We start from the raw sequence: 27240 nt of genomic DNA, 5'->3' as shown, positions 1-27240 counted from the left end.
TCCAAGTAAAGAAAAAGGAAAAGCCCTGAGAAAACAGTTTGGTAGCTGTTCATCATGAAATCTGTTTTATTTGCTGCATGGCGATCTATTTTGGAAGTACTTCAATGAAAAGTTGGGCAATGGAACAAAACACTTTAAGGCCTAGCATTTAAATGTGTATCACTTTGATTGGTTGTTTTGGTTTTCTTAAGTTTTTAGGTGTGTGGTTTTGTGTGGTTTTTTGAGGGGCTGAATGGTTTGGGGGTTTTGTTTTGTTATATATGTGTGAAGTACTTGGATTAATTCCTGGTTTCTTGGCAGCAACGAAGAGTTGTTCCCTCTCTGCCCCATCGTTGTTGCTCACTGTGTAATTGTGTTCTGCATTGTGCCTTGATCTTGCGTATGGTACATTCTATTGAAAGAGAAATAAACCCATCTTGCGTATTGAATTTAATGCTATAGGCTAGCTCTACTTCCAAAAGTGACATTGCTAGAAAACCGTGGATTTTTCTAGCATTAATAAAATTGAGTGTGGGCAATGTATGTTAGACACTTACTTATATACATATATATACAAGTCTGCTTGTGTGTGTGTATGTATATATTTTAACTCTTTTTCCTTGTTCTATTTTTTCCCTTCTGCTCCATACCAATACTGCTGAAGCTGTTGTAAGAGGACAGCTTTTGCTCTTGCCAGCCAGAATCTGTTTTTGCAGTGAGGGGTCCCTGCTGGGGAAGCCTTTCTTTTCCTGCTCTTTCTTGTCTCCGCAGGGTAGCATGCATAAGGACTGCCCTCCCGTCTGCTCTGCTGACAGCCGCGCCTTCTCTGCTCTGGCTGTAGCAGCTGCTGCTCCTCAGCCTGACTGAGAGAGCATAAATTAAAGTACAAAGGTCTCCTGTGGCCACTCTTGGCTGGCAGTGCAATGGCAGATCAGACCTTCCTACATCATCTTCACTTGACTTTCTTCTTTTTCTTAAGAATTTCCTCTGCATTTGTCTCAGTCACAGTATTTTGCCACTGAGCTGAATAGAAGCAGCAGTCCAGTAACTCTAAATGTTTTATGTACTTGTGTCACTGGAGCAGTTTGCAGAGAAAAGAATCAGTGATGTGGGTTTTACCAAAAGCTCAAGTCTTTCTGCTTTTCATACTGCTTGGAAGAGATAAACTGTTTGTGTGCTTTTCATAGGTGCTGAAGATCTAGGGCTAATTCCTGTTTTCATCTCCCCACGAAGTCAGTGGGAGTGTTAAGAACAGCAGAACCGTTGTGCTGCCATTGTGTGTGTGTGACTGAGGGCACAGCACTGAGCATGAGTATTTTCTCCAGTGGGCTTTTATTGTTCTGCAACCTGGTATCTTACAATGCTCATATTGGGGGTCTCAACCCCAGAGGGTGGAGAGGGGGCTACTTAGTGATGGGATGGAATGCCATGCCACAAAACTGGCTATGTGGAATTCCTGACACAACTGGGTTTTTGTGTTGTTGTTGTTTTTTTTTTTTTTTTTTTTTTTTTTTTTTTTTGTTTTGTTTTGTGAGGGAACTGTTTTGGGTTGTTTTGTTTTTGCCCTGTGCTTGTCTGACATAGCAGAAGTTTTTTGGCTCAGTGTGCTTAAATATGAGGACTGTTCCTTGTAGGTGGTAAGTGGTGAGTATGATGATTATTTTTAATTGTTTTATTTAAGTAACTTTGTCTGCTTCCCCTGCTTTTTCTTGCCTTAGACCCTACAGGCTGGTTTGGCTTATTGGGCTTTTAGCTTATGCACTCTTTTTATAGAGTGTTCACATTTTAGCTAGTCTTCTTATCTGTTTCAGAGTCTGAATTCCAACACCTTTATGGGAAAAAATTAAACTGACTAATATTTTGAGTGTTTGTTTTTTATTTTTTTAACCCTTCTTTAAATATCTTTTTTTCCTTTTTTTCCCCCCCCCCCCATTTCTTCCCCACCGTGGAATGCATGTTAAACTTGTAAACTCTTGTGTTGTAGCTTCTGTCATGTTTGGATTTGTCTTCAGGGCATTGTCAGGATTGGAAGGCAGCCCTAAGGAAAAGCATTTCAGTAAGTGGTTCATTTTCAGTCCCTGAAAATCATGTAAGAAATGAGAACCTGCTCTTTTTTATTTCCATTTGTATAATTGTCAACTAGTCCTCAATGCAAGTTTGTTTGGGTCCTCTGCTCATTTTATCCACTGCTCTCTGGATTATGGATGTGGAGGTTCTCCATGATTTGTGCAATGACTCAATTGTTTGTTTTTAATGTAGATATGTTTTGGCTTTAAATGCAAGGCTCTGCAACAGTGAATGTTACAGCATGAATACAGTCTTATCATACTTAGTAATATTCCACACTGTGAAAGCCTAAAAGCAAAACATGCCTAAGCTTAGAACCTTTTTATCCATAGTTGTATTACATATAAAATGTCTTGATTTCTATAGTTGACTTCATGGGTTTGGAGGGAGGGAAGTATCAGGACTTTCTCATGCTGTTCCTTTTATCATGCTGATTAGGCAAGTGAAAGCTACCATGGTGGTGGGACAAGAGGACAGCATTGTGCAAGTGAACTGTTGAATGAAAGCAAAATGTACAGGTGATGAAAAATATGTGTGTCCTTTTTCTTCAGTAAGTTGCATGCTAGTAGCAGGTGCAGATGAAGAGATGGCATCCTGTATATTTGCATGTCACACAGAGCAGGATGAGTGGGACAGCAAGTGGCTGTGTGTGCAGCATCCACGCAGTGGCGGAACACTTCTGTAGCTGTTGGTAACTCTGCCCTGTAACTCCACCCCAGCAACCAATAGTGGGTCTGGGATGTGAACTTGCCAGGGCTTGCCTTGAGTAAACTGGGCTCTGCTAGCTGCCTTTCTGGAGAGCTGTTGTAACTGCAGGTTGACTCTTCCTTTCTTTTTTTCCCCTCTTCTTTTTATCTTGGACAGTGAGCTTTTTACGGGGGGGGGGGGGGGGGGGGATGAGAAGTATTCTGTGCATTGATTTGTTGTTTGCTTAATTCTGATCAGTTCAGGAATATTTTGGTACAAAGAGTCCAGGGTGTGGTGAGGTGACCCAAGAAGTTTGTTAAGGACATGTGAAGTTAATTGCAGGAATTCTACTGTTGCTGTCAGCTGATGGTGCACACTTTTTTTTTTGGTTCTGAAATGGTATTATCCTTGAATACATTTTTGTGAATCACTGTCACTTGACTTGCTTGTGGGTTCAGAAGATTGATCTTTGCGTAAAGCTCCTCCTGTCCTTTCCTGGCTGATTAAATAACATTTTTCTGAACTTTTGGCATATCTTTGTGTTTGCCTTATCCTTTAAAGGGGAGGAAGAGAACCAAGAAACATATCTACATCCTCTTCTTATTTAATCCCCTAACTAAAAAACGGACATGAAGAGTTCACAAGGGCATTTTTGATATTAGTGCTGCTCTCTTCTGCAGGCAATAAAATAAGCAAATGGGAGCAGTAGCTGAAGTACTTTTTAGACTGTAATTGTCTACTATTGTACTGTCGTTTGCAAAGATTGTAGAAGCAATATAAGTAGCATTGGTGGCGATTTCTTTTTTTCAGGCATTGTTCTTTCCACCCTCAGTTATAACCAGTGCCCTTTAATTGCAGCTCTCTGTCTAATATGAGCTGAAGAAGGTCAGTGTTAGAGAGGGAGGGTGGAGCTACAGTGTGGAATTCATTGGCCTGGCACTGGTGTGATTCAGCTGACAGCTTTTATGTTTGCTGGCATGGCCCTTTCACAACATGAAATACTTTGTTCATTTGTTAGTATTGTGCTGGGTGTTTGCAATGCTTTCAAACAGGCTGATCATGAGATTGAGTTTTTTGACACTTGGTTGGGGCTGACTGTTCTGGCCTATGTACTTCTGTGGGTACTGTAATAATATAAATAACTGTGCTTCTCATTCTGACCAATTATAGTATTGAAATGTCATTTTAAGTGTAACAGTGAAGAACACATTAGTAAGAAAGAATAAGGCATGCAGCTGTTGGGTTGTTTCTTTTTTTGACAGTGACCTGCTTAATCTTCCCAGGACCTTCAATTTTTTCATGGCAGCTTGGGAAACAACTGCTGATAGATTGTTTACCTTGAGGACATTGAGAAGTATTGTTCAAAAGGGTAGTTTGTTCTGTTCTGTTTCCTCTACTTCCTACAGCAGTAAGGCTTGGTCTGGTTTCTGTGCTAAAAAGCCAATTACTCTATGTCTCTCTTACAGGCTATAGACAAACACAGTGAAAACTTGCCCAGGATTTGGTAAGGTTTTGGACTGAAATAATAGGCTTTGGTTTAGTGTGGCTTGCTGTTGTCAGTGCTTTGGTCAGAATTGGGTAGGCTGTGCAAGATAGCTGGCTAGTTACAATATGCTTGCATTAAGAATATTTATTTTGGCATTAAAACAACATGTATGTTCATGGTATAAGTAAAGTCCTTTCTTGCTAATTTTGCATTTGTTCCTAAAAGGCACTGTACTTCAGTGGTGCCTGTGGAAAAACAGAGATCATTTAGTTTTGAGCAGTTACTGAAAAACTAATCCTGTACTCCAGAGTATAATGAGTTGTGGATTCTTTACTCCACTAAGTGAAATATGACTGGTGACCTACTTTATTTGCATATTTAACATACTGGATACTTTTTGTTAATGGGGTTGGGTTTTTTTTGCTTTTTTCCTAGGAAACAAATGCCCTGGTATACTGGAGAACAGCTACTGTATGGAGACTGCTGCCTGTCTGAGCATTGTTCTCTTATAGGTGGAAGGCTTTAAAGAGGAAAGAGCTGGAGTTTCCAAAAACATCTTTATTAACCAAAATAGTGCAAGGATGTGTTTCAGACTGCTGTGCAACTTGTCAATGTATTTGTGTTTTTCTCAGTAGGAGTATCTGTGTTGTATTGGCTTATCTAGTAAAAGTGCTGTATATGTTCCCATTGAAGACATATCAAAAGAAACTGAATGAGTAACTAATAAATGGTTGTTCTTGTCATCCTTCCTGTAGATGCATATTTCTAAAAGTGTTTTATTTTGATTTATATGGAATGGAAACAATAATGCAGAATTTGGCATAGAGTAGACTTCAGGAAGTAGTATTTTGTTACTGGAGTAGGTAAAGAGAGGGATGGGAAACCTTTTAAATGTAAAAATTGTCTCAAATTTGTTCTGCTGCTGAGTTTTTTATTTTTTAGCCCAGTGTTTATTGTTGTAACATTAAAAAAATAGATGTGGTTGTTGCAATGTTAAATTTGGAGCTGTGATGGTGGAATGGTGTTAGGATTGGTAATACTGAATGTTACTAAGTGGTGAACAAAAACTGGCTCACTACTTGAATTGTTAGGTGAACTAATAAGTGGTTAGGAGTGTGTTGTTGAGTTTTGAGAATGCTGAGCACATTGGAGGAGAAATAATAAGGGAGAATCTGTGAGCTTTTGGTAGTGTGTGACAAATAAAGCTAAGTTTGTAACTTCGAAAGTGCTGCACAATTCCCCTTCGTTCTTTCTGTGCTGACTTCAAAAACTCAGGTAAGGACCAATGCTCAGTGGTAGCTTAGATGCAGGTAACTTACAGCTGCATCTCTGTGAATCTGTGACTTACTCTGTTGCTTCCAGACTTCTTAAACTGAGTGTGTAGCATGCGGTGCCAGTATCAATACACACAGCACTGGTGCCTGAATTGTGTGCTGCAAGGGCTTGGTGCTTGTTATTCTGATAATTTTCTCTTCTCTTAGTCCACAGCATGTTAAGAAGGAAATAGTGGCAGGACAAGAGAAATCTGTGTAGCTCTGCAGTTCCTTGTCAGGGCTTTATTTTGGGCTGCCTTTATTCAGCCCCTTGCTGAGGGAAGCACAGGTAGCCGACAATAGCAGTGTATGACCATGAGCTGCCCAGAAAGGGGAGCAAAATAAGGGGATGTGCTGGGGAGTGGAGCTTGTTTGCTTGCAAGTGCTTGAGGATTTGAGATTCAAGAGGTAATTTTGTCCATATTTGCCAGTAGTAGGGATATAATGCATACTTCTTGCATTCTCTAAGGGTTAGAACTTTCAAACAGCTAAATATCCTTTAAAAATAAACTGCAGTGAAGGCCCCTGCTTAAGTGTGATGTTTTTGTTTGTTTTGTAATTAAAACATTGAAGTTTTCAAAGTAAGACTTTGATGCAAAAACTGGGGGTGAAAGGAGAGTGAAGCAGAGTTGAAACCATGTCCCTAAGTGCCACATCTACCCTATATTTTGTGGTTGATTGCTACAATGGAACATATTTTGTGACAAGGGAAAGAAATTATTTTTCTTATGAGAAAGCTCTTTTTGGGGTTAGGGGGAGGTTCAGATTGTGTGGTAAGTTCTGCAGATGGATCAGATGGTCATTTCCACAGGTGATCCTCATGTAGCTTATCCAGTGTTTTTGCCTAGTGGAAAGAAGGTAGGTGGCTGACATTGCTCTGGATGTTCAATACCAACATCAACCGCTTCATGAGTACCTGTTCCTACTTGTGCTTGGTCAAAAAGATAACTGACTGCTAATAATAAAAGATTTTACTGCGTTTTTACAGTTTTTTTTGGCCACTTTTTAAAGAAAGTTCAAGTTTCCAAACTCCACATATGCCAGCTTTTCTGACTTGAGATTACATTATGGCACTGCGCCTCTTCACTAGTTACCAGTGAATCTGATCAAAGTAGATCCAAGTCTGAAGACACAAGTATTGTTTATTAATCTCTCCAAGTGTCTGATGTAAGTTCTTAGTGAAAGCAGCTGTATGTGATGTGATCTGGACCTCCTGCAAGAGCTGTGTGCCAGTGGAACTGCTGATTTTCTTATCTGACTTTGTGTGTGTAAAATAAGACTTTTTCAACAGATGGACTCAATAATAGGCAAACAATTTCAGATTTCGACACAATACATAAAAGAAATCTACTTCTCACACAGTTAAGGCATCTAAAACAGATTTTCCACCTCTAAGGTCTAGAGAGAGGGAGAGGAAAAAACCCAGATATAGGTGTTGTAGACCTCTTGAAGGTCTACAGAACAACTGAAGTGTCCCTTTGTGTGATAAATACTTAGCATGTGAATGAATAAAGGATTTCATGAGAGGTTGCTGGTTAGCTTGCTCTGTTCCCCCAGTGATTGTGAGAGAGTCTTTGGGAGGACTCTGTGCCTGACTATTGAGTTATTAACACTCATGGATGCAGCAACTAAAACTGCACAAAGTGGAGGGGCCAAGCATCTAGGAAGGAAGATCTTGTAATTTCAGCTGGGATTAAAGCCTGTGAGCAGTGACTGTGGCAAATTCTGCAACGTGCCACGTTAATTTAACCATAAGAGTCCCTGTTCTATGAGTACACTAGTGAACACTGTTACAAACTGTTTTCTTTGAAAATGCTGGATGCCCTCCCCTCCCCAAACCCAGTGCTTATCTCTGTTGCCTTTCTCATGGTCACTTTTTGAGAGAAGGTGGAAGGAGGTTCTGGTGAACAAAGTGGCAATTGCAAATAGGACTGTAACTTCTGTCTCTGCATTAAGTGTTCCCATCTGTTGGATCTTTAATACTTCTCTTGTTTCACTTAGTGTAGGTTTTTCTGGATAATACATGTCATGCACATTTATTGTTGCTCTTAGAGCACTTACATGCAAGTGTAAAAACTCTGAGCTGTGGTGTATTAGAGGTACTTGTGTAAAGCAGTATTTGAGTGTACACAAATGCAAAGTAAAGGCACGCTCTGCTGTGGAACATTTAAATGTGCCACTTAGGCAAGATCTCAAGTGTTGTAGAAAATACATGTGGAAATGTTTTAAGAGTTCATTACATAACTAGGGCATCTGGTTATTGTTATTCAAATCTCTTCTCACAGTAAAAGCCAAAAACTTGTAGAGGAGTTGTCCTTGTATGTTAGCATCATCCCACTGTTTCATAGTGCTGTGTAAATTCAAAGCAGCACTGATGCAGCATTTAGGTGCTTCACTCTTAGTGGAAAGTTATTATTTAATTTAGTTTCACTATGCTTTTCATTTTATTTAATGATACGAACATAGGAAATTTTCCTTTTTTTTCCTTTTTAGTAAGGAAATTCAGATTTGAAAATCTGGGGTAGATGTGTACATAAGGAAGCAGTCACTCCAAATATCATTCTGCCTTGTTGGTTATACTGCAGGATGACTTCCCTGGGCTTTCCCTTCTGTTTGTTACCTACTGTAGCTTGATAAGGAGAACCAAAATGGACTTCAGCGGGCTCCTTCCTTGAGCTCTGTTTGTACCCTGCAACCGCAAGGATCATGAAGAGGCCAGCTGGACACTTAGAAATGTAGGAAAGGATATTGGAACATAATCAACAGAGTTTCTTAAATCTGCTAAGATTACTCACCACTGCTAAAGTTAGCTTTTGTCTAAGGTTTTGGAAACCAGGTGCTCTGAGGAAATGAAACTTCTGACCAGCTAAAAGAGCAGTGTCAAGCAGTGGCTACAGCTGTCCCAGGCTGATGTCAGCTGGCACTGGTGATGTGGGAATGTATTCTTACAACAGCTGTAGTGTTACTGGGGTCCCTTGGTGTGGAGTGAATTGCATGTGGCAGTGCCTGCTGGGAAAGATCACTTTCCTTACTGGGGTTCCTTCTGTGGTGTTGGAGGACATAGTAATGATAGGAGAAGTAGAAGATAAGGGCTCTGCTCTAGTGTGCTGGTTCTTTTTGTTTTCTTCAGCACTGGTGACTCATATGTTGATCAAAGCTTTAGTTCTGCTAAGTGCTGTGTGTGCAAAATTAATGCTTAAGTTTTACATCTAGATCATTGTCATATGTTCTAGTGGCTGCAGAACAGATCAGCAAGAGAGTAGCGAGGTACAAATGACACGTCTGCTCTTTTAATTCAAAGTACTTGATCATTAGGACTCCGAAGTTCCAAATCTTTGTGTAGTAATAATACTACTTTTTCATGATGTTTCCAGTTAGATTCAGTAACTTCTTGCAGAATGAAATAGAAAATCCTGTCTGCGTTAATCATGCTTAGTTTGTTTAGAGGAGCATCCTTTCAGAAAAAAATTTGGTGAGTTTTAGCTCTGTGTTATATGAAGTGACTGTCTTGGTGGCAGATTCTCCATCTGCTGGCAGGCGACACTGATAATTGTACTGGTGTCACTGTTGGTTTGACAGCTTTCTCAGCTGAAATGGTAAAATAATATAGGTTGTAAATGTATTGTTATGTCTTATTTTGTTTCCTTTGAAAATGACATAATTCATGGTTCCAGTTTAGAGAACAGCTAAAGAAAGTAGTGTCTTGAGGAGGAAGCAACCTCTGTGCTAGGGTGGAGGAGGAATGAGCATTGCAGGGAAGATCTGAGGCTTAAGAACTGTTGCTGATAAAAGGCTACTTGAATAGGCACAGACCAAACCCTGCCAGAAAGCACATCAGTATGTGCCCACATATTCCTGGAAAGGAAATCGGCATCAACTATAAGAGAATGTAGTGGAGGTTCTCTGTGGTGCTGTCAGTTTTCTGATTGCAGGCTAAATGCGGTGGTGCAGTGAATTTGAAATGGGAGGAACTTAGATTGCTTTTGCGTGCAGATGTCAAACATCACGCAGTTATCACAAGTTTATTGAAGATTGTTTTTAATGGGAGTATTAAATCTGTTATGCTTTGCTTGCTTTTTAGCTACCTGTATTTCAGGCTTGTCCTCACATTTTTTTTTCCTCTCCATTTAATGCAAGTTGCTCAGTGCAGGACTAAATAATTATTTTTTACTCTCAAGTAAATTGCTGTGTATTAGTAGTTAGATAGTGAGATTTATTTTATTCCTTGCTTCATTCCAGTGTATCATCAGTTCTTATGCCATGTAAACCCCTGCGTTTCAGCATTGTTTTGCAATCTGCTTTGACCTTTTTTTAAATGCAACTGGCATTTTTACCTTGTATCTTAGAAAGTTGAGTGATTAACCTGCAGAATAGCAAGTGTGATTTGGGTTATTTAGACACAAAATTTTTGAGATACCTTTTTTAGGATTTCACTAGTGCGTGATTTTTCTTTTTCTTTTGCTTGCACAGTAGCTAGTGCATGCATACTGCATGGGATAGGACAGGAAGGTTCTCTTACTTTTAGATCAGATTCTCCTCAGCAGAATTGCGGGGAAGAGGGAATTGGTGCTTTAAATTTGCTGCAGTGTGGATGACTTTACTGACATGTAGCCATGATCATGAATTAAGTGCATGAACATTGCGAAGAGAGAGGTTGTGTGGCTGCTGTGCTGCCCTTTCACTTCCATTGTCTCTTGGTGGCACCCCAACCTACTGCTGGGGACAGGTGATGTTTGTGTTCTACCTTCACTTTGAACCTGGAGTGGTTGGTGTTCATCTGTGTTCACTCATTCTCTTCTAGTGCTTCCTTAATTAGCTGAGAACACTGCATTCCTGCCCTTTTCCTAGGGATATGCTTTTCCTGCAAGGAAGTTAAATTAAATGCAACCCTATGCTCCTGAAGCAACAGATGGAAAACTGCCTGTTGCAGAGGTGCTTTTGCTATTAGCTGATGCATGAATTTCAGTATCTCTTTAGGTATGGTTAGGTGTACTCCTGTTGCCCTCACTAGCCACTCCTAGCTGCTCATGCTTTCAGCAGAGCTCAAGGAAAGAAGCAGCACTGTTGGGAAGAGTGATGTGATGGAACTTGTTTTTAATATTCAAGAGCAGCAGAGTTACCTGCATATGAAAAGGGTTTTACAGTGAATGGGTTTTTCTCATCAGCTGGAGTGAGACTTTATCTTAACATTTTCTCCCAGAAGCTGTACTTCTGAGTTTGCTAGAAGTTGCTTTATTGTGCGAGATGTATTGGCACTGATGCTATTGAAAGCCTATTTTACATGACAGTATAACAGTAAATTTAGGTGAATGCTTTTGAAACCTTTCACAAGAGCTGAGATTTAACACTATAATTTTTTCTTGGGTTGTGTTTCAAAGTAATTATTTTCTACCTTCTTTATATAATCTGTAGGGAAACAAAGCAATTTAAAGATTAACAAACAGAAGCTCATCAAAATACATCTATCGGAGCTAGTGATAAATAATCCTTTTAACAATGGATTTGTTGCTGAATGCAAGTATTGTTCCCTGGTATTCAATTACTTGAGCTGATTTTGTTCATATACTAGAAATATTGCTGTGCCCCAGTCCTGTGCTTATTGATGAAGTTGGAGTGTCTGTATCAGCCCTGAGATGGAGCTTTTAATACAGAAGTCATGCAGCATCCATTTCCTGATTGTCATGAGTGGAGCTGCCCCAAGCTGGCAGTCCTCAGACTTGCAGCTGCTTTGCTGTATTGTGCCAGCATTGGCTGGGGAGAGGCAGCAGGCAGGGAAATAAGCTTTCCCAAGGGGAGGTTAATTTAAAATATTTCAGAAATTACATGTTTCCAGAAAGGGATTAACATGAGGAGACTTAGCAAAGGTGTTTGAAAGAAGATGTGCCAGTTTGCAGATGATCAATCTTGTCTCTGGGGTTTTGTGTGTGGAGTTTTTTTGCCTTGAAACTGAGCAGATCATGGCAGGTGGAATTATTTTAGCCCTTAGGTTACAGAACTGTAAAATATTTGAAATATCTGTTTAGTACAGTTCTTAAGATGTAACACTGTGGAGCAGTGCTGGATGTGCAGTCATTCTCACAGTCTACCCCCCAGCTTCAATACTATTGATGGAATCATAAACACTTACATATAATTAGTTTGGATGATGAAACCCTGCCTGGTTAATTTGCCATTAGGTATTTTAAAGAGCTCTAATGAGAGAATGCAGAAGGTTGAGGAGGATTAAAAAAATTTCCACAGCTTTTGCCTTTCACTTTTCTTACTATTTGTGTGGTGAAGCCAAACACTTACAAGCTTATTTGGATCTGGAAGGACAGAAAGAATTGATGGAGATTTGCCAGAAGCATTTTTTTAACAGAGTAGATTTTCTGATAGGAAACTGCTCAGTCGGTCCAGGCCATGCTGCCCAATGCTAGGAAGTAAATGGTCTCTTGGGGCCAAGTGTCCCAGTGCTTTAGCCAGGCTGATTAAATTGGGCTGATACTGGGGGATTGCCATGAGGGAGCACATCTGCACAGCCTGGAGTCAGGGAAGGGTAGAAGAGCCTCTCTGTGGGTCTCTTTGCTATCCAGCTCTATATTTGGCTCTGCAGGACTTGCTGGACTGAGCAGTAAGTGTGGGGTGAGCGCTGTGTGGGCCTGTGCCACATGGTGCCCCAGTCACAGAATCTATAGCGTGTTGGGTCAATCAGGCTTGGATGGAAAGCGCTGCAGGTGGCTTGAGGGGAGCCTTGCTCACTCACCTGTGACAGGCTCAGGGCCCAGGCAGCTCGTGCTCTGGCCTTGAGCTATGCCCTCCTAATTTCCTTTTTGTTCCTGCTGGACAAAAATGGCCTAAGTGCTGTTGCCACACACTGTCCTTCCTTCTCAGTTGGGTGGAGTGCTACTTCTAAAAATACTTATCACAGAATTAGGGAGTTGAAAGGGACCCACAAGAATCATGGAGCCCTGCTCTTAAGTGGATGGCCTATGTGAGGATGGAACCCACAAGCCACCTGTGTGGCTACACAAAGTGCTGTGTACCTGTCACATCTGAAGCTGGTGACTTGCAGCAATAGTTCTCCCCAGTAGTGGCTAGCATGTGTGGATCTGTACAGAATACCTTTTGTAAATCTTACCTAAAGGCTCCAGTCTTTGACTGTTGTTTCTTCTCATTTAGATAATTTTGGTGCATTGCACATATTTTGTTTCAAGCCTTGTAGCCAATTTTCTGTAAGAGGCTTAAATTTGCAGGACTTGTTAGCAGTTCTAACATGTTAATGGTTCAAGTATAGTGCCAAGTCAACAGTTTGTTCAATTTTTAATTAGGATTATTTTATATCTGACAGTTTTTTGTAATTGCATGTCATTCTACAATTTTTTAAAAAAGAAATCAGATCACTTTGGTTGTCCAATTCCTGATCTAATTGCTCCTTCTGTGGGCAGTTGGAAAGAGAGGCAGTCCACTTCAGCTAATTGTGTTGGAACTGTCCTAGTGGCTATGACAAATTGTATTAACTCTTCTGTACTTAAGGGAAAAATGAAATGGAAACATAGACTTGATGCAAAGGGCTGGCTTTATTTGGTAAAATGTGTTTTGGTTTAAACTTTAACTTGTTTTCAGCAGTACTGTTAGCTTGAGGTTTTGATGCATAGTTGTTTCTGAGGGTTCTTGAGTTGAGAGCCTTTACAGGTATGGGTAAAGGATTCTGTTTCTTGTTTCGTATTGTATGTAATCTTGCTTCTGGAGAGCTCTACTGGGTCTTCCATGCAGTTCCTCAGTTCAGGAATTTTGTTTTGTCTTGTTTTGAGTTTGTTGGGTTTTATTTGTTTGGGCTTTTAAATTTTTGTTATACTGATATCTCAAAATGTGAATAGCCAGAATAATTTGTGACTAATTTTTGAGGGAGAAGAGGAATGTATTGACTTTTGCAAAGTCTTGTTCCTGTACCATGGCCTATCAGTGGACTGAAAGATGGCATTGCTATCTGACAATTCTTGTAGCACCACTCTTCAAACTTCTGCTGACCTCTTGTCAAGAACACAGGGAAAGTAAGGTGCTAAATGTGTTATCCCCTCCTCCTTCCTCTGTAATAATTCTGAAGCCCTTTGGCACACATCTGCAATATTTATTGGAAGGAAGATGAATATATGCCTTTGATCCTATCCAAAAACCTTATCCAAGAGATGGGGTAGGAGCCTGCTGCAGAGGACCCTGTTTTATTGACAGGAACTCTGAGCAGTTAAAGTTCTGAGTTGTCCTCTTCCTGAACTTGGAAGAGGAGGGAAAAATAAAAAAACTAAGAATAACTGAAATATCCCTTAATATTCGTATCCTAGCTCTGTTGCCAAAGGAAAGCTGCAGCAAAGAAAGAGGTTAAGCTTTGTATGATGAGTTAGTGCAACCCTTGAGTTACCTTCAAGTTACTAGTTGAGCATGGGAGAAGAAGGTGTGGCTTTCCAAAGGAACTGCAGAGCAGTATTTGGTATTTGGCCCTGACATATTCCCAGTGATATGAATAGATTTCTTATGTTGCAGCACGTAAGCAGGATCAGAATGTGAGTCTACTACAGCAGTTGGTGAAAACAGCATATGTTTAATTTTATGAAGACTTAAAGACAGATGGTGTCGCATAGAATAATTATATAACAGCCAAAATTCCCTTAACAAATCTCTTTATAATAGCTGTGATAATTACTCATAAATAGCCAGTTATTTCAGTATTTTTCTGTTACATAAATAGTACAGGATCTAGTTTAGCCCCTCTTAAACTCTTGGGTGAATTTGTTCTTTAGTCCACTTGTCATTTGTAGTCTTCCCTTTCTTTTGACAAAAAGCCCAAGTGATGTGCACTTCTGTCCAATCAAGTGAAATAAATCTGAAAATGTCACCTCTCCCTTACATCTGTCTCTTTTAGGCTTTTTTCTTTGCCTTCATGGACTCCCTGTGTTTTACTCCTCCTAGTCTCTGTCCAAAGAGATTAAAGTTCCCCTAAGAAATTGGTTACTGTGTGTTCCCCTGTAATCAGCCTTGGAGGAATGGAGTATTGAATTAAGATCTGTTTTCTGGGAACTGCTGGCTTTCATCCAAGATTTTATACCCATTTCTTCAGCTGTTATCTTGGATGTTTCTTGCATGACTCTTGAGTAGACTGGCAAGTTGTGTAGATTGCTGGAAAAGAGTTGTTAGAAATGGGTATGAGCTGGGCAACTATTTCTGAGGCATCAGCATAACAGCCTTTGGAGCACCAGTGGCCCTGATTGATCTGACATCAAGATGAACTGCCTGCTAGCAAAGGACAGTTGTCTTTTGAAGAGGATTTTAAGGAATGGATTTAACAAACAATGTCCTTTCTTACCTAAGTCTAAGCCTTTCAGTATCCAGTAGCTCATAACCCATCTGCTTTCTGTATCCAAAGGGCAACTTGCCAATTCCTTGTAAGCCACAGGTCACTCCTCGACTGGCATCATCTTGGGGGAAGGGATAGAGAAAAGCTCTTTTCTAGCTCTTTGCCTGTATCATCTTTATGCTGATTTCTACTTTTTCTGGCAAAGGTAGTACACAGGGCAGGGATTCAGATACAGGTCATGATAAGTAGGCTGGCCAAGGCTAGGGAGATGGTAAACTTATGAGGGACAGAATTCTGCTAACACAACATTTTAAATAATGCCAATCAAAAGTAGAAGCATATATTGAGCACTGGCCAGTTTGTCTGCAAAATGTGCTTCTTATTTGAAGGCCTCTTTGTGTGAAGCCATATCCCTGCTTATCCCAAAGGAAGCCTTGCTAGCTTCCTTGCTAGCTATGGACCTTTAGCAATCGAAACAGATGAGGGTTTGAAGTAGTAATTATAGGAAATACAGCAGCAAAAGTACTTCAGTAAATGCCACTACAGTTTCTCAGCTGGAGAAGTACTAACAGTGATTTCTTTTGGGATATCACACTTTATTCTCTGTGGTAGATGCAAGTCTGGCCATTGACAATTCTACTTGAGCAAGTTATAAGTTCCTCCCAGCAAGAGCAATGCAGGACTGCAAAGCAGTAGAGGCTGCTTGTGTTAGCCAGGTCATTACTGTGAAAATGCATGTCTTATGTGCCCCTATGCACAGCACTACTTACTGTCATGCTGGTTTACAGTAGTGTCAGCCCTAAACAAATATCCTTCAGCAGTGACCTGGAACCTGAGCAAAGGCTTCTGCTTGCTGGGGCTGTATCTGTCCAGGCAAGGATCCTGGAAACTGGGCATTCACCTGTGAAAGCACAGATGGGGGAAATATTTGGAAGTTTTGGGGTGTGGGGGAAGAGGCTCTTTGCCAACCTTTATATGTTACCAAATTAAACCATTTCCAATAATAATAAGTAAAGGAAAATCTCCCTTTCTGAGGTCAACCAACTTCCTGAGAATCTATAAAAAAAGAAATACAAATTTGTTAAAATATAACCAAGAGAGCATCTTCATTTTTTACTTTTATTTATTTTTTAGGGGGAAGCATTCTAAATTTCTTGTTTCAATATGGAATTGTTTGTCTGGCTGGTAGTGTGGTTAATTCATCTGTTTTCAGAAGATATTCAGATCAGATTCAGCCCATGGCTCAGACAAGTTGAGAAATTAAACAGGACAATGTCTTTAGCAGACGTGATCTTGTATTTGTCTTAAATTTCCAAGCAGCTGGACTCTTGATTACTCTTTGGTGATAACTTTCATGATTATCCATCTGAGAAATCCAGTGATTTCTTGGTCTGGATGTTGTTAGGACCCTTGCAGGACAGTTAAATGTCTTATTTTCCAGGTCTAATACGGTTTTTATTTTAAAACTTTTAAAATGTTCTTTCACATTAAGTATTTGCATTATACTGAACATGTCATTTGGTGTGGCATATCCCTTGGGAGAGTCGGGGTCAGCTGTCCCAGCTATTTCCTCTCCCATCTCCATGTGCGCTCCCAGCCTCCTCGCTGGCGGGATGGGATGAGGAGTGGAAAAGGCCTTGACTGTGCAAGTGCTGCTCAGGTGAAATGAAAACAATGCTGTGTTATCAACACTGCTTCCAGCACAAATCCAAAATATAGTCCATACTAACTACTGTGAAGACAATTAACTCCATCCCAGCCAAAACCAGCATGCTGATGGAAATGGGGAATGCATGCAAAAGAAGGGGGTTAAGGGATAGAGCAGTGAAATGTTGCAAATAAAGTTCATTGCTAATATTGGTGTTTCATATGTGGTCCTTAAAAATTACTATATTCAGTTTTTTCTTTTGGGGGGAATGGCTAAAGAGAGTTAGAATTTGATGTTCATATTATGATGATGAATGTGACAGTTCCCAGCATTTTGCCATAGAATATTCTCTCAGATTTCTCCAATTGGTACAGCTTCTGTGCCTCTTTTCAGCAGTAGGAGTCTGATCTTAAAAAAAAAAAAAATCTGTGCTGCTGCAAGGCAAACTGCACTAATAATTCATCTGTTCTAGACTGTGGTATTGTGTGGAAGGTACAAGGTTCATGAGAAAAAGTTTATAAGCAGCAGTTAGTTGGTATGTGATTTATGCACCATGAAACTCCATTTAACTATTTTAGGCCTTTTGTGCCCACGATTCTAAAGTGGAAGTATTGTCTGTCACAGTCGGAGGACAGAGGCACTTACAAGCTCAGCAAGATGCTAGTTTGGAGGAGTGAATTAGCTCCCTTTCCAGCCTGGGGATAAAGAAAGGTAGGATTGTCAGATTTCTCCAAGTGATCATTTGCAGCATGTATTGAAGTCTTTCATAGTGACCTGTAATATGCAACTTTAAACAATAACACCGAGTGTTGAGGTATAGGGGATTATTCTCTTTAGTGTATACTGCCAGATTTGGAGTCTACACTAGTCTCTTCAGTTTGCAATTTTTGTCACTCACAGAACCTTTCAATACATTCAACATGTTCTTGTCCTAGAAGTAAAAGCTTTCAGTTTAAAAGCAAAGAATGTATTCATTGAAGGCGTGGGACATGGCAACATAATTACAATGAGAGCTCATAAGTTAGTCTGTGCTAGCTGTAGTTACATCTTACTTTGACAAGTTTTTGTTGTTTTGCAGTATTTGACTTTCTGGAAATTTTAACACCACCTTGTAACCTGTTTGTTGAATCTCAGATGAAAAAAAAAAAAAAAAAAGATTTGAAGCCAAATCAGCTTCTCTTATTGATACTTGACAACAGAAAACTGCTAATAGTTTGTTTTGATTGAGGTCTTTAAGAAAGGCTTATTAAGGGGTTGAGAACAAATCATCTCAGTGTGTAGGGTGCCAAGAATGTCAGAAGAAGGGATGTTGAGCTAAGCAAGGAGTTTTAATGAATTCAAATGTTAAAAAAAGAGCATAGAAGAAACATGAGCAAAGACAGGCAGAGGATATGTGCACACATCCTTGGGCACTAGGGGTGCCACCCAGCAGGCCAAAGCCTGGTTGCAGTTCAGGCTGTCTTGGGACATTAAAAATTGCTAACAAGGACCTCTACAAGTATACCAGTAGCAAAAGAAAGTTCTTTGAAGAGACAGGTGTGTTGTTGAATAGTAAGACAGCTTAATAATGGATCATACAAGGAAGGCTCAAGTATTCAATGTTTTTGCCTCAAGAAGGCAGTAGAATGGGGACTTAGCAGAGAAGCTGATGTCTTGTACTGTCCTCCTATATCTCATCTGACTCATCTTTGATTAAATGTCAGTCTATTGCTGTTTCTGTTGTGAACAGAGAGTACAGGTTATTCTTTTTTCCTTATGCAGTGGTTAGAGTCTATTACCAGTTTGCTGTTCTTTGTGTTGTAAATAAAGATTCTAAGCCTGCTGGGGTTTTTTAGGCCAACAATCACTTCTTTGCTTTCTTAGGTACTCTAAGCAATCCATGTCTTTGTAAAAGTTAAGTTCCCAAAACTAGATGTAATATCCAGCTAAGCTTTGCAGGGACTAAATAGAACATAAGGATTACTGTCTGTATTTTGCAGGATATATGGCTTCAGTTTTAAGCTCCCGTATGGAGTAGAGTTTTTGTGCAATGGCTTTTTCTTGTTGACTCAACTTAGAATTTACCTTAGCTCTTTAAAACACTTACTATTTTTAATATTTATTTTTTAAATGATGCCCACTCAATAAGGAAGTAGTGTGTGACTGGATTTGCCAGAGAAGCACAGTTATTGTGGCTGAAATTACAGCAGTGCTTTAGTCTTGCTGTTGGAGGGAGGAAAAGGGTGGGAAGTGGGGGATCATCCTAAGAAGGCTACATGCTATATGTGTATATGTATATATAGCTGGGATCTTGAAGTCTGGGCAGAATTTACTTGCACTGAGAGTCTTAACAAGCATCAGCGATTTGAATAATCCTGTATTAGATTCTTTTCTGTGAGGACCTGACACACACTGCTCTCTGCACTGCACTTCTGCACTTGTCTGTGTCAGCTTTTGAGTAGCTCCTTGTGTGTTGCCTCTGCTGAATGGATGGTTTCATTCTGTCTAGATCTCTGGACTTGGTTAAAATAAACATGAGGTCTCATTCTGACTGCTATAGGAAGACCTATTAAATGTGCTGTTTTCTTTTATCCTGTTGGTAAGAAAAATATTGAATGATACAGGATAGGTACCTTGAAATTACTTGTCATGTCTTTCCATTTTGGTAGGGACATATTGGTAATTATTTGCTTACTCAGCCTGTTCTCCCCATTCTCACTGTCGTGTCCTTGTAAACTCACTAGGACTATTTACCCAAATTTGATAACAAGAACCTTTTATTTCAAATTCCCTCAAAATGCTCAAGACTAGTTAGTCTTGTTGAAGGTAATGGGGCCCAAAACAGGCATCAGAGAACTTGTGGGTGGATATTGCTGTTAAAATAAGGTTTTTACTTTGTACGTTGACATTAATCAAAATAAATTAAACAGCACAATGCATAGCTGCAGTGTCAGTGTCCCCTGGGAAACATTTTTGATCTAAATACAGTGGGTGTCATTAAGAGCACTTGAAGTGCACAGGGGGAAGTGCAGTCTTGTGGCATGAAATAATAATAGTCTTCCCAACACAGAATCACAGAATGGTTTGTGTTGGAAGGGACCTTAAAGATCATCTAGTTCTGTCCCCCTTGCCATGGGCAGGGACACCATTTGTCAGGTTGTATTTTCTAAAGATTACAGAGACAACTGCCAGCCTATTTTTTTTTTTTTTTTATGGTAGTTGTTTGTCCTTCTCTGAACAGAGGAAAAGAAACTTCCATTCATTATTTGATTTGCTTCAGAGTCATTATTAATTTTGGAAATTAGTAAATATCTGAGTTAATGGTTACTCAGTTGCTTTTCCAAGTGGAGCCGGGCTTGGCAGAAGTTTGTCTTGGTACATGGCAAACATGACAAAGCAGGAACCTGTGTTTTCATTCTGTCAACTGTAAAGCAGCAACAGCAACTTAAAGTCCTTTTGTCATTGATTCCTAAAAATATTTTAAAGGATGCTCTCATGAGACTCCGCCTGAGTACTGCATCCAGGTCTGGGGTCCTCAGGACCCCAGGAAGGAAGGAAGGATGGACATAGAGCTGTTGGAGCGAGTCCAGAGGAGGCCATGAATGTGGATCAGAGGAATGGAGCTCCTGTGCAGACAGTCTGAGAACTGCTCAGCCAGGGGAAGGGGCGGACTCTGGGGAGACTTTCCAGCACCTTCCAGTACCTAAAGAGGGCCTAGAGGAACAAACATTTTAGGAGCTCCTGTTGTGATAGAACAAAGGGTAACATTTTCAAACTGAAGAGGGTCGATTTGAATTAGATGTAAGGAAGAGCACAGAAGAACTTTGGTAAGGAAGAACTTTTGCAAGAGTGTGGTAAAACACTTGAACTTGTTCTGTGGTTTAAGGAGATGCTACCTTGTGAAGCTTCCAAGCTTTTAAGAATTCCGTGTTATTTTGTGTCTCTGATACGCTGTTGTGGTTTAACCTCAGCCACCAACTCAGCGCTGCACAGCTGCTCACTCGCTTTGACTACTCTGCCAGTTTTGATGGAGAGTTTAGTTTGTCTTGTCATTGCTGACAGTCTGTGGGAAGAAATAAGTGTTTGAATGAACAGAGTTAACATTTTGGACAAAAACATGAATCTCCTAGAACTCCTTCTATTTGTAAGTGTAATTTACTTTTTTCTTACTAAATCAAACAAAAAAACCGTATCCCAACAAAAACAAAAAAATAAGCAAAAGCAACTTGACCTTCAACATTCTAATTTGAAATTATTCTTTAAATATCTTTGGGACTGCACAGCTAGTATTCAGTTGAAGTTACATTTAATTAGTAGTAGTTACTTAAAGTTGGTAATTCATATGGAAAACTAGATAGATCTGTTTTGCAGTCTTTATTGCTAATAACACGGTCAGGGAACATTAAAGAATAAACATTTTGTCACTGAACAGTAAACTTATGTCATGTTTCAGCACATGGGATGGTTATTATGTGGGGTTTGGATTTTTTTGTTTCTCTGGAGGAGCTGATTAAAGCTGGTTGTTGCCTACAGGCATGTTGGAACAAGTTTCTGTTCTTGTTTCTTAGGATTTCTGTTTGTTTTTAAAATCTAATGCAATGAATGCAATCTGCAGTGCAAATGAAATGGAAGATATCTGCCTTGTTTCACAGGGGAATTTCTCCTCTTCTGAGAACTGGGTGGATATGCAGAACAGATGAAGAATTTTGGAACAGACAAAATAGCAGGTAGCTAGTACTGCCACAGAGAGAAATGTTATCACAATTTTCGTTTCCTTTTCTTTTGTTTTCATGTTTTTGTTGGTATCTTTTCATTGACTTGCCTGGGGTCCATCTGTGATTTGGCCATTACTAGCTTGGTATTTCCTGAATTGTATTTTTGATGTCCTAGAGTGGCAAAAAATATCAAAGGAACAGGTTTCAATCTGGTCAGCACTTCATATTGTTCTGGCAAGGGCAGGGACATGCAGCTTGTAGCAAACAAGCTTAGTGCCCTTGCTCTCTTAGTATCCTCTGTGGCATTATTAGACTTAATTATTTTGATCCCGAATGCACTTTAATTAGGACAGGCAAGGAGAAAATGAACTAGACAGCACACGTCACATGAACCCCTTCTATCCTGCTTTTTATGTTCTTTGCTTTATTTTCCCTTTCTTCCTTCTTTGACTCTTCAGGCTTTTAATGGAAAAAAAAGTATGGTTTTGTCACACAAGGTAATTGCATCTTTTAAAGTATAGCTGCCTGCTGTGACTAAAGGGTACCAAAACAGCCTTTAATATCCTGGTGCTGATGAAAGTTTGTCAGAACTTTCTGAATGATTGATAAAGCTGCTCTTACATTTCTTTTCTACTGGCATTTAGGGCAGGCCTCTAGAAAAGGCCTGTCTGCATTTCTGTTTTGTCTCTTCTGGGATTTTCCTAGATACTTTTATCAAATGTCCATAGAGCCATTCCTTTACACCTACATTTATCTCCCTTTTCCCTACCTTCCCTTTCTTTAGACTTTAAATCTATCAAATAGTGGATTTGTAACCCACTGTAACAGTGTATGGCCAAAACCAGTGAGCGTTGTCAGTATTGCTAAAACGAAACCTTTGCTAAATGTTTTTTCACATGCTGTGTTCTTTGTGTGTTCAGTATGTTAAAGTGGAAGTGAACCAGCAATAATCTGTCACAATCCCCCAGATTCAGTCCCATTTAACTGAACAATGAGAAACCAATGTTTCATCAACACTTTACCCTTCCTGAGCCTGAGAAACTACTGAGGTTTTTTGCTTCTACAACAGGGATGGCATTGTACTCAATCACCAGCTTTGAGGCAGGCCTTGTCCTGAAGAATTCAGTCTATTTGGACAAGACAAAAAATGATAGGGAAAACTGAGGCATGGAAGGGACGTGACCTGTGTAGGGTCTTGCTGCAGGTCAGTGGCAAAACCATGGTGAGAACTCGGGTGCTGTAGCTGCTGTCTCATTGCTGGGTCAGCCCCTGCTCATTGTGGGCAACCACTTCCCAGGCACTCCTGATAATCAACTTGTAACATGTGTACTGCAGGTTAAGCTGCTCATTAACTCTGGTGGTGCTGCTGTCATCTCTTCTTTCAGTTCATTGTCTGATTTATAGCTTCAGGTCTCTCACTCTTGTTTCTAAGCTTCTTCATTCTCAACGTCTTCCAAGATTATTTTGGAATGAGAAAATGTTAATTTCTAGAAGTATCTTACACCAGATTATAATAAGCAGGTCATTAAGCTGTCATGGTCTATCGTGTCTGTGGGACTTGGGAGACCTTTAATCAGCAGATTATTGACAATACATGGCAAACAGTCTGATATGTAAATAAAAGTTCATGACCTTAGGAATTGCTAATAAAAGGTCCCCATTCCAATTACTACTGCTAAAAAAGAAGAAAGGTCTATATATGTTTTTGAAGTAGTTTTTATTGTAAGGTTAGTGAAAGGTAAAGAGCCTTGTAGTTCAGGCCCAAGGCTTTTTATCAGCAACTGTAACATTGCACTGCTGCTAATGTTCAATTTTGCTAAGCATACAACAGTTTCCATATGTTGTGTTGTAATCCTATTTTTGGTGATTTTGTCTTCCGAAGTTATTTCAAGTTCCTTCAGCATAATGAGGATTTAAGCAGCATGAGTGTAGTTTTAGGCATTTGTTTGTTTTGTGGTAGTAAACTCGCATGCTTTTTTCATGTACAGTATAAGCACTGTACAGAAGTTGCCATTTAACTCCCGGTGTCTTTGCACGTGTAAAACTGATTAGCACTCTCTCTGTGTAAGGTGTTAGATGGTCTTCAACAGGAAACAGAGAATCTTCCTCTATACACCAAGACAAAATGCATTTTGCTTGTCAGCCCTCTCCCAGTTAAAGGTGTGGGAGCTAAACCGGAGATATTAAAGAGCCCTTCTCTAAAAACAGCTGTGTGGTCTCCCCTGCCCCAAGCTCAGTGCTCTGGGCCCAAGGTAGGTTGTGATAAGCACACCAGAGCTGGAAGGAGCTCCTGGGTTCTGTGTGAAGTGCAGTACCTTTGGTGCAGAATGCAAGTACAGATGGCCACAGTTACTTTAGCTCCCCTGGAATTTCCACTGCAGCCTCTTGTCCTTATACAGTTGGCCTTTTCTGTGTTTCATACCACAGTGCAAATTAAAACTAGTGTTTGAGAAAAACAGTTCTCAAAAACAAGCTGCAGCCTTAGTCCTGGGTGTCTGTAATTGACCATGTAAAGTGAATAAGCCTAACAGAACTGACAATGCTCCTTTGTGCTAAATACTCTTACTATGGATGTACACAATAAATTGATAATAGCTGGAAGTTCATTCTTCTCATATTGTTTAGACTTGCTGCAATTCTACTGCCTGTATTACTCTTTATTTTGGAGGGAAATAGATTTACAGTTAATTGGCCTAATCCCCAGTTAACTGAATTTGGTAGACAGATCAAATTTTAATAATGAAAAGCATTACAAATTAAATAGATAAAAGTTTTGGATATTGCATAAAGCATTCTAAATGTTAAATTGAACATGGGGCTACAAAAAAAGGCTTGCTTTTAGTTCTTCATTTGGCCAAACAGATCAATTAGATGCTGTACTCTTTGTCTTAGTGGTTTTGTCTTTCATATAAGTTTTACCAGGATCTTAATTGACAGTTTGTAAAAAGGCTTGTCAGAGTTACCAATTTCAGTGATATAATAAAAACAATGATATAAAATGAAATATATATTAAATATTAGCTGTTAGATTTCTGAGGAGAAATACTGCACTCGTTAGGTGACTATGACTTCTAAAATAAAAGTAAAAGAGGTCTTTGCCCTAACTTAGAGCTGGTTTCTTTTTTCTTTATCTGTGCTGCAGATATCAATCTCAATTTATTGCTCTCAATCACTTTCTGATTTTTAAAAACATATTATACAGTTTCACTGAAGTATGCCCTATTTTTTGTAATTTGATGTAAGAATATATAATATTCACTCAGTAATAATTCAGTGGAGAATTCCCCTTGCTAATTGAATAAACACTTCTTGATCCTTCTTATTGTTGAAGTTGCAGCTTTGCTTTTGTGGAGTGGAATTGAACAGTTGGTGGGAAAAGTCAATGGAAATGCATTTATCTGTGCTGTAGGACACGTGGCTTGTTCAAAGAGGACTCACTGAAAAGTAGATCAGATGTCTTGTATAAAAACTGCTGTTCATACACATGCTTCTAGCAAAGCTCTTGCTCTTGTGTAAATGGAGAGGTGATAGGGACATGAGGTTGTTTCTGTATAAACATTTTTTGGTAGCTCTTTTGCAGTAGAAGAATACAGGTGATGACAACTCTTGGGGTGAAAGAAATTTTACTTCCATAAGGAGTTTTTTTCCTATGCAAAATCAGTAGCAATGGCCTTATGCAAAAGTATTAAAAATAGGTGTCTGTCTACAATTTGACTGATAAAAATGATACATTTTAGTTAGAAGGTGTTCCTCAGTGCTTTTTTGTGAAGGCATAACAGAGTTAGATGAAGGACTACTGGTTAGATTATATCACCTTTGATAAGATGTCAGTGTTACTGGATTGTTATCTTTTTACAGTGAATCAAAGAAGTTTCTAAGGTGCACATTCAGGTTAAAAAATCTAAAGTGAAAATTTTCATGTAAGGATGCATTTAAAAATATTTCTAAATAATGGAGTGGACTGTGCTGCATTGTTTACTTACTCAGACTACTGAAGTGCACCATCTCTGAAAATGAAGCACAGCCAAGATAATGCTTTGGGACTGGCAGATGTCATGCAGGACTCCAGGCAGATCATTGAGCACAGCTCACCTCCTCAGCTTTTACAAACAGATATTGTGTTTTTCAGGGTTTCTTTATTAATTTTTTTGTTTTGTTTTGCAAGCTATGGCAGGGTGGTATGTTAATTTTCCTTATGAAGTGAGGATTTTTGCAAATTAAGAGTTACCTGGATGCTTACAATGCAGCTCACCATACTGTGCATTGTACGTGCTGAGAATAGCAGGAGCTTTGGTGTAATTACAAGGGGATTTCTTCACACAGGCAATTTTCAGCATAATTGAACAAAGGAATAAAAATCTCAATTTGTAATATTAACTGCAGAACAATTATTAGGAAGGACTCAGAGCCACACAGTCTAAACTCAAGAAAGGAAAAATGGGAAGGGTAGAAGAATCTGAGATCCAGGTAGTATTTTTGTTAGTGTCTGATCATATTTTGCCTTTTGAAGCCAGAAAAATATTCTGATTAATATGAATTTTTTTTAATTATAAAAATGTATCAAAGTTCTGATTTTGCATTTAATAGTATCTCTCATTACCCTACAAGACCATGCATCATGGCAGAGATCTTTTGTCCAAAGCTCTAAATGCTTGCCTGGGGCCAGTATACTATGTACGTGTATTTGGGGTGATTTTATCAGCTGTCTTACTGCCTTCCTTGTGTGTGCCTGGAGTCCTGGGGTGGCTGGATTCCTCAGAAAGCCCTTGGTGATGGGATTTGGAAGAGTGAATTAAGTAGAAAGTATAAGAGCTTAAGCTGAGCTCTTAATTGCACTGCTTCTGTCAGTGGAGATTGACTCACAGAGTGGTTGTCTCCTCACTTTGGTACAAACCTCCAGTCTTTTCACTCTGGGCTTATGGGAAGGCTGCATAGAAATATATGGGAAGTAGCCAAAAAAGACTCCTGTGCATAGGACACAGTATCAGGCAGCTTAGGGTCTTTGGTTTTGCTCCCATTTGTTGCTGATTCATGTGGCAGAAATAGGAAGCATCGGTTTGTGTTACACTGATTAGTGAGATCTGTTGAGAAAGAAATGGGTGTTTTTTATAAGCATGTATGAATATCTTAGTATTCAAACTGGATTAAGTTATTTCATATTTACTGGGAGCCAAGAATTGAGGGAATCCTTCAATTGATGAAAAGAATGGAATCTGTATTTGTGGAACCTCTTTTTATTTTCTCCAGGGAATCTGTGATCTATAAGATGCCCTAATTTTGGAAGGGGGATAACTATTTAAAAAAATAATCTGTGGGACAATACAAAAATACAGGTAGCTATTCTCAAATGAAGAGGTAAAACAATTTCATTTGTAAAAATGATTGCATGCAATTTTAAGGAACAGAAAATCTGGTAAAGCTGGTGGACACTCATTAAAATTTTTCTTTCTAAAATAAAAATACATTTTAAGAGGAGATGGAGCAGGTGGCTTCAAAGACAGTGGTACTATTTTTGGCCTTCTAATTCTGTGATGTGAACTAATGTCAATAGAATTAAGGAGAGTTTACCGTTTCCCATTATGCTTTTTTGGTCCACTTCTCAGTTTTAACAAGTTAATGGTAATAAATTGTTTCTCTTAAGTTAGGCACTGTGGACATTAGCAATTATTATGGAGAGAATTTTCAAAAGCTTCTAGTAGTTCTTGGCTATGTTAAAGTCAGAAGGGAAACTAGAGGGAATTGTGCCACAATTTGGTATGCTTGTACATCCTGATTGTTGTGCATTTTTTGCCTGAAGTACTAAAACAGTGTAATTTTTTCAAACCTTAAAAAAAAAATTATCTGTATTTCATGCCTTTAGATAGATAATAGATGCAGTGTCTTATGGGGACAGACAGCTCAGCCAGCAGCCAAATCTAATCTCTCTTAGTCACTGGAAGGCTGTGGAGTGTGGGCTTTCTCCTGCTGCTTCTTTTGCAGCTCCAGCCTCCACACGGTCTAATGGGTGATGAGAAGCTCTTTGTGCAGAAATGTGATTA

At 39.4% G+C, this 27240-nt stretch overlaps 1 protein-coding gene and 1 long non-coding RNA gene across 7 annotated transcripts in view; both read left to right on the top strand.

Annotated features, from left to right (window-relative positions):
• TSPAN5 (tetraspanin 5) overlaps window positions 1–27240 on the top strand; it is an 86029-nt gene that overhangs the window by 18263 nt on the left and 40526 nt on the right. The gene's annotated exons all lie outside the window — the stretch shown is intronic.
• LOC128786907 (uncharacterized) lies at window positions 2818–4973 on the top strand. The gene is made up of 4 exons (XR_008430506.1): window positions 2818–2862; window positions 3996–4102; window positions 4200–4237; window positions 4655–4973. It is a non-coding gene; the product is annotated as an uncharacterized LOC128786907 (long non-coding RNA).

Source organism: Vidua chalybeata, chromosome 4 (genome assembly GCF_026979565.1).
Source record: "Vidua chalybeata isolate OUT-0048 chromosome 4, bVidCha1 merged haplotype, whole genome shotgun sequence".
In the NCBI taxonomy this organism is placed as follows: Eukaryota; Metazoa; Chordata; class Aves; order Passeriformes; family Viduidae; genus Vidua; species Vidua chalybeata.
This window is presented reverse-complemented; position numbering and strand designations above follow the sequence as displayed.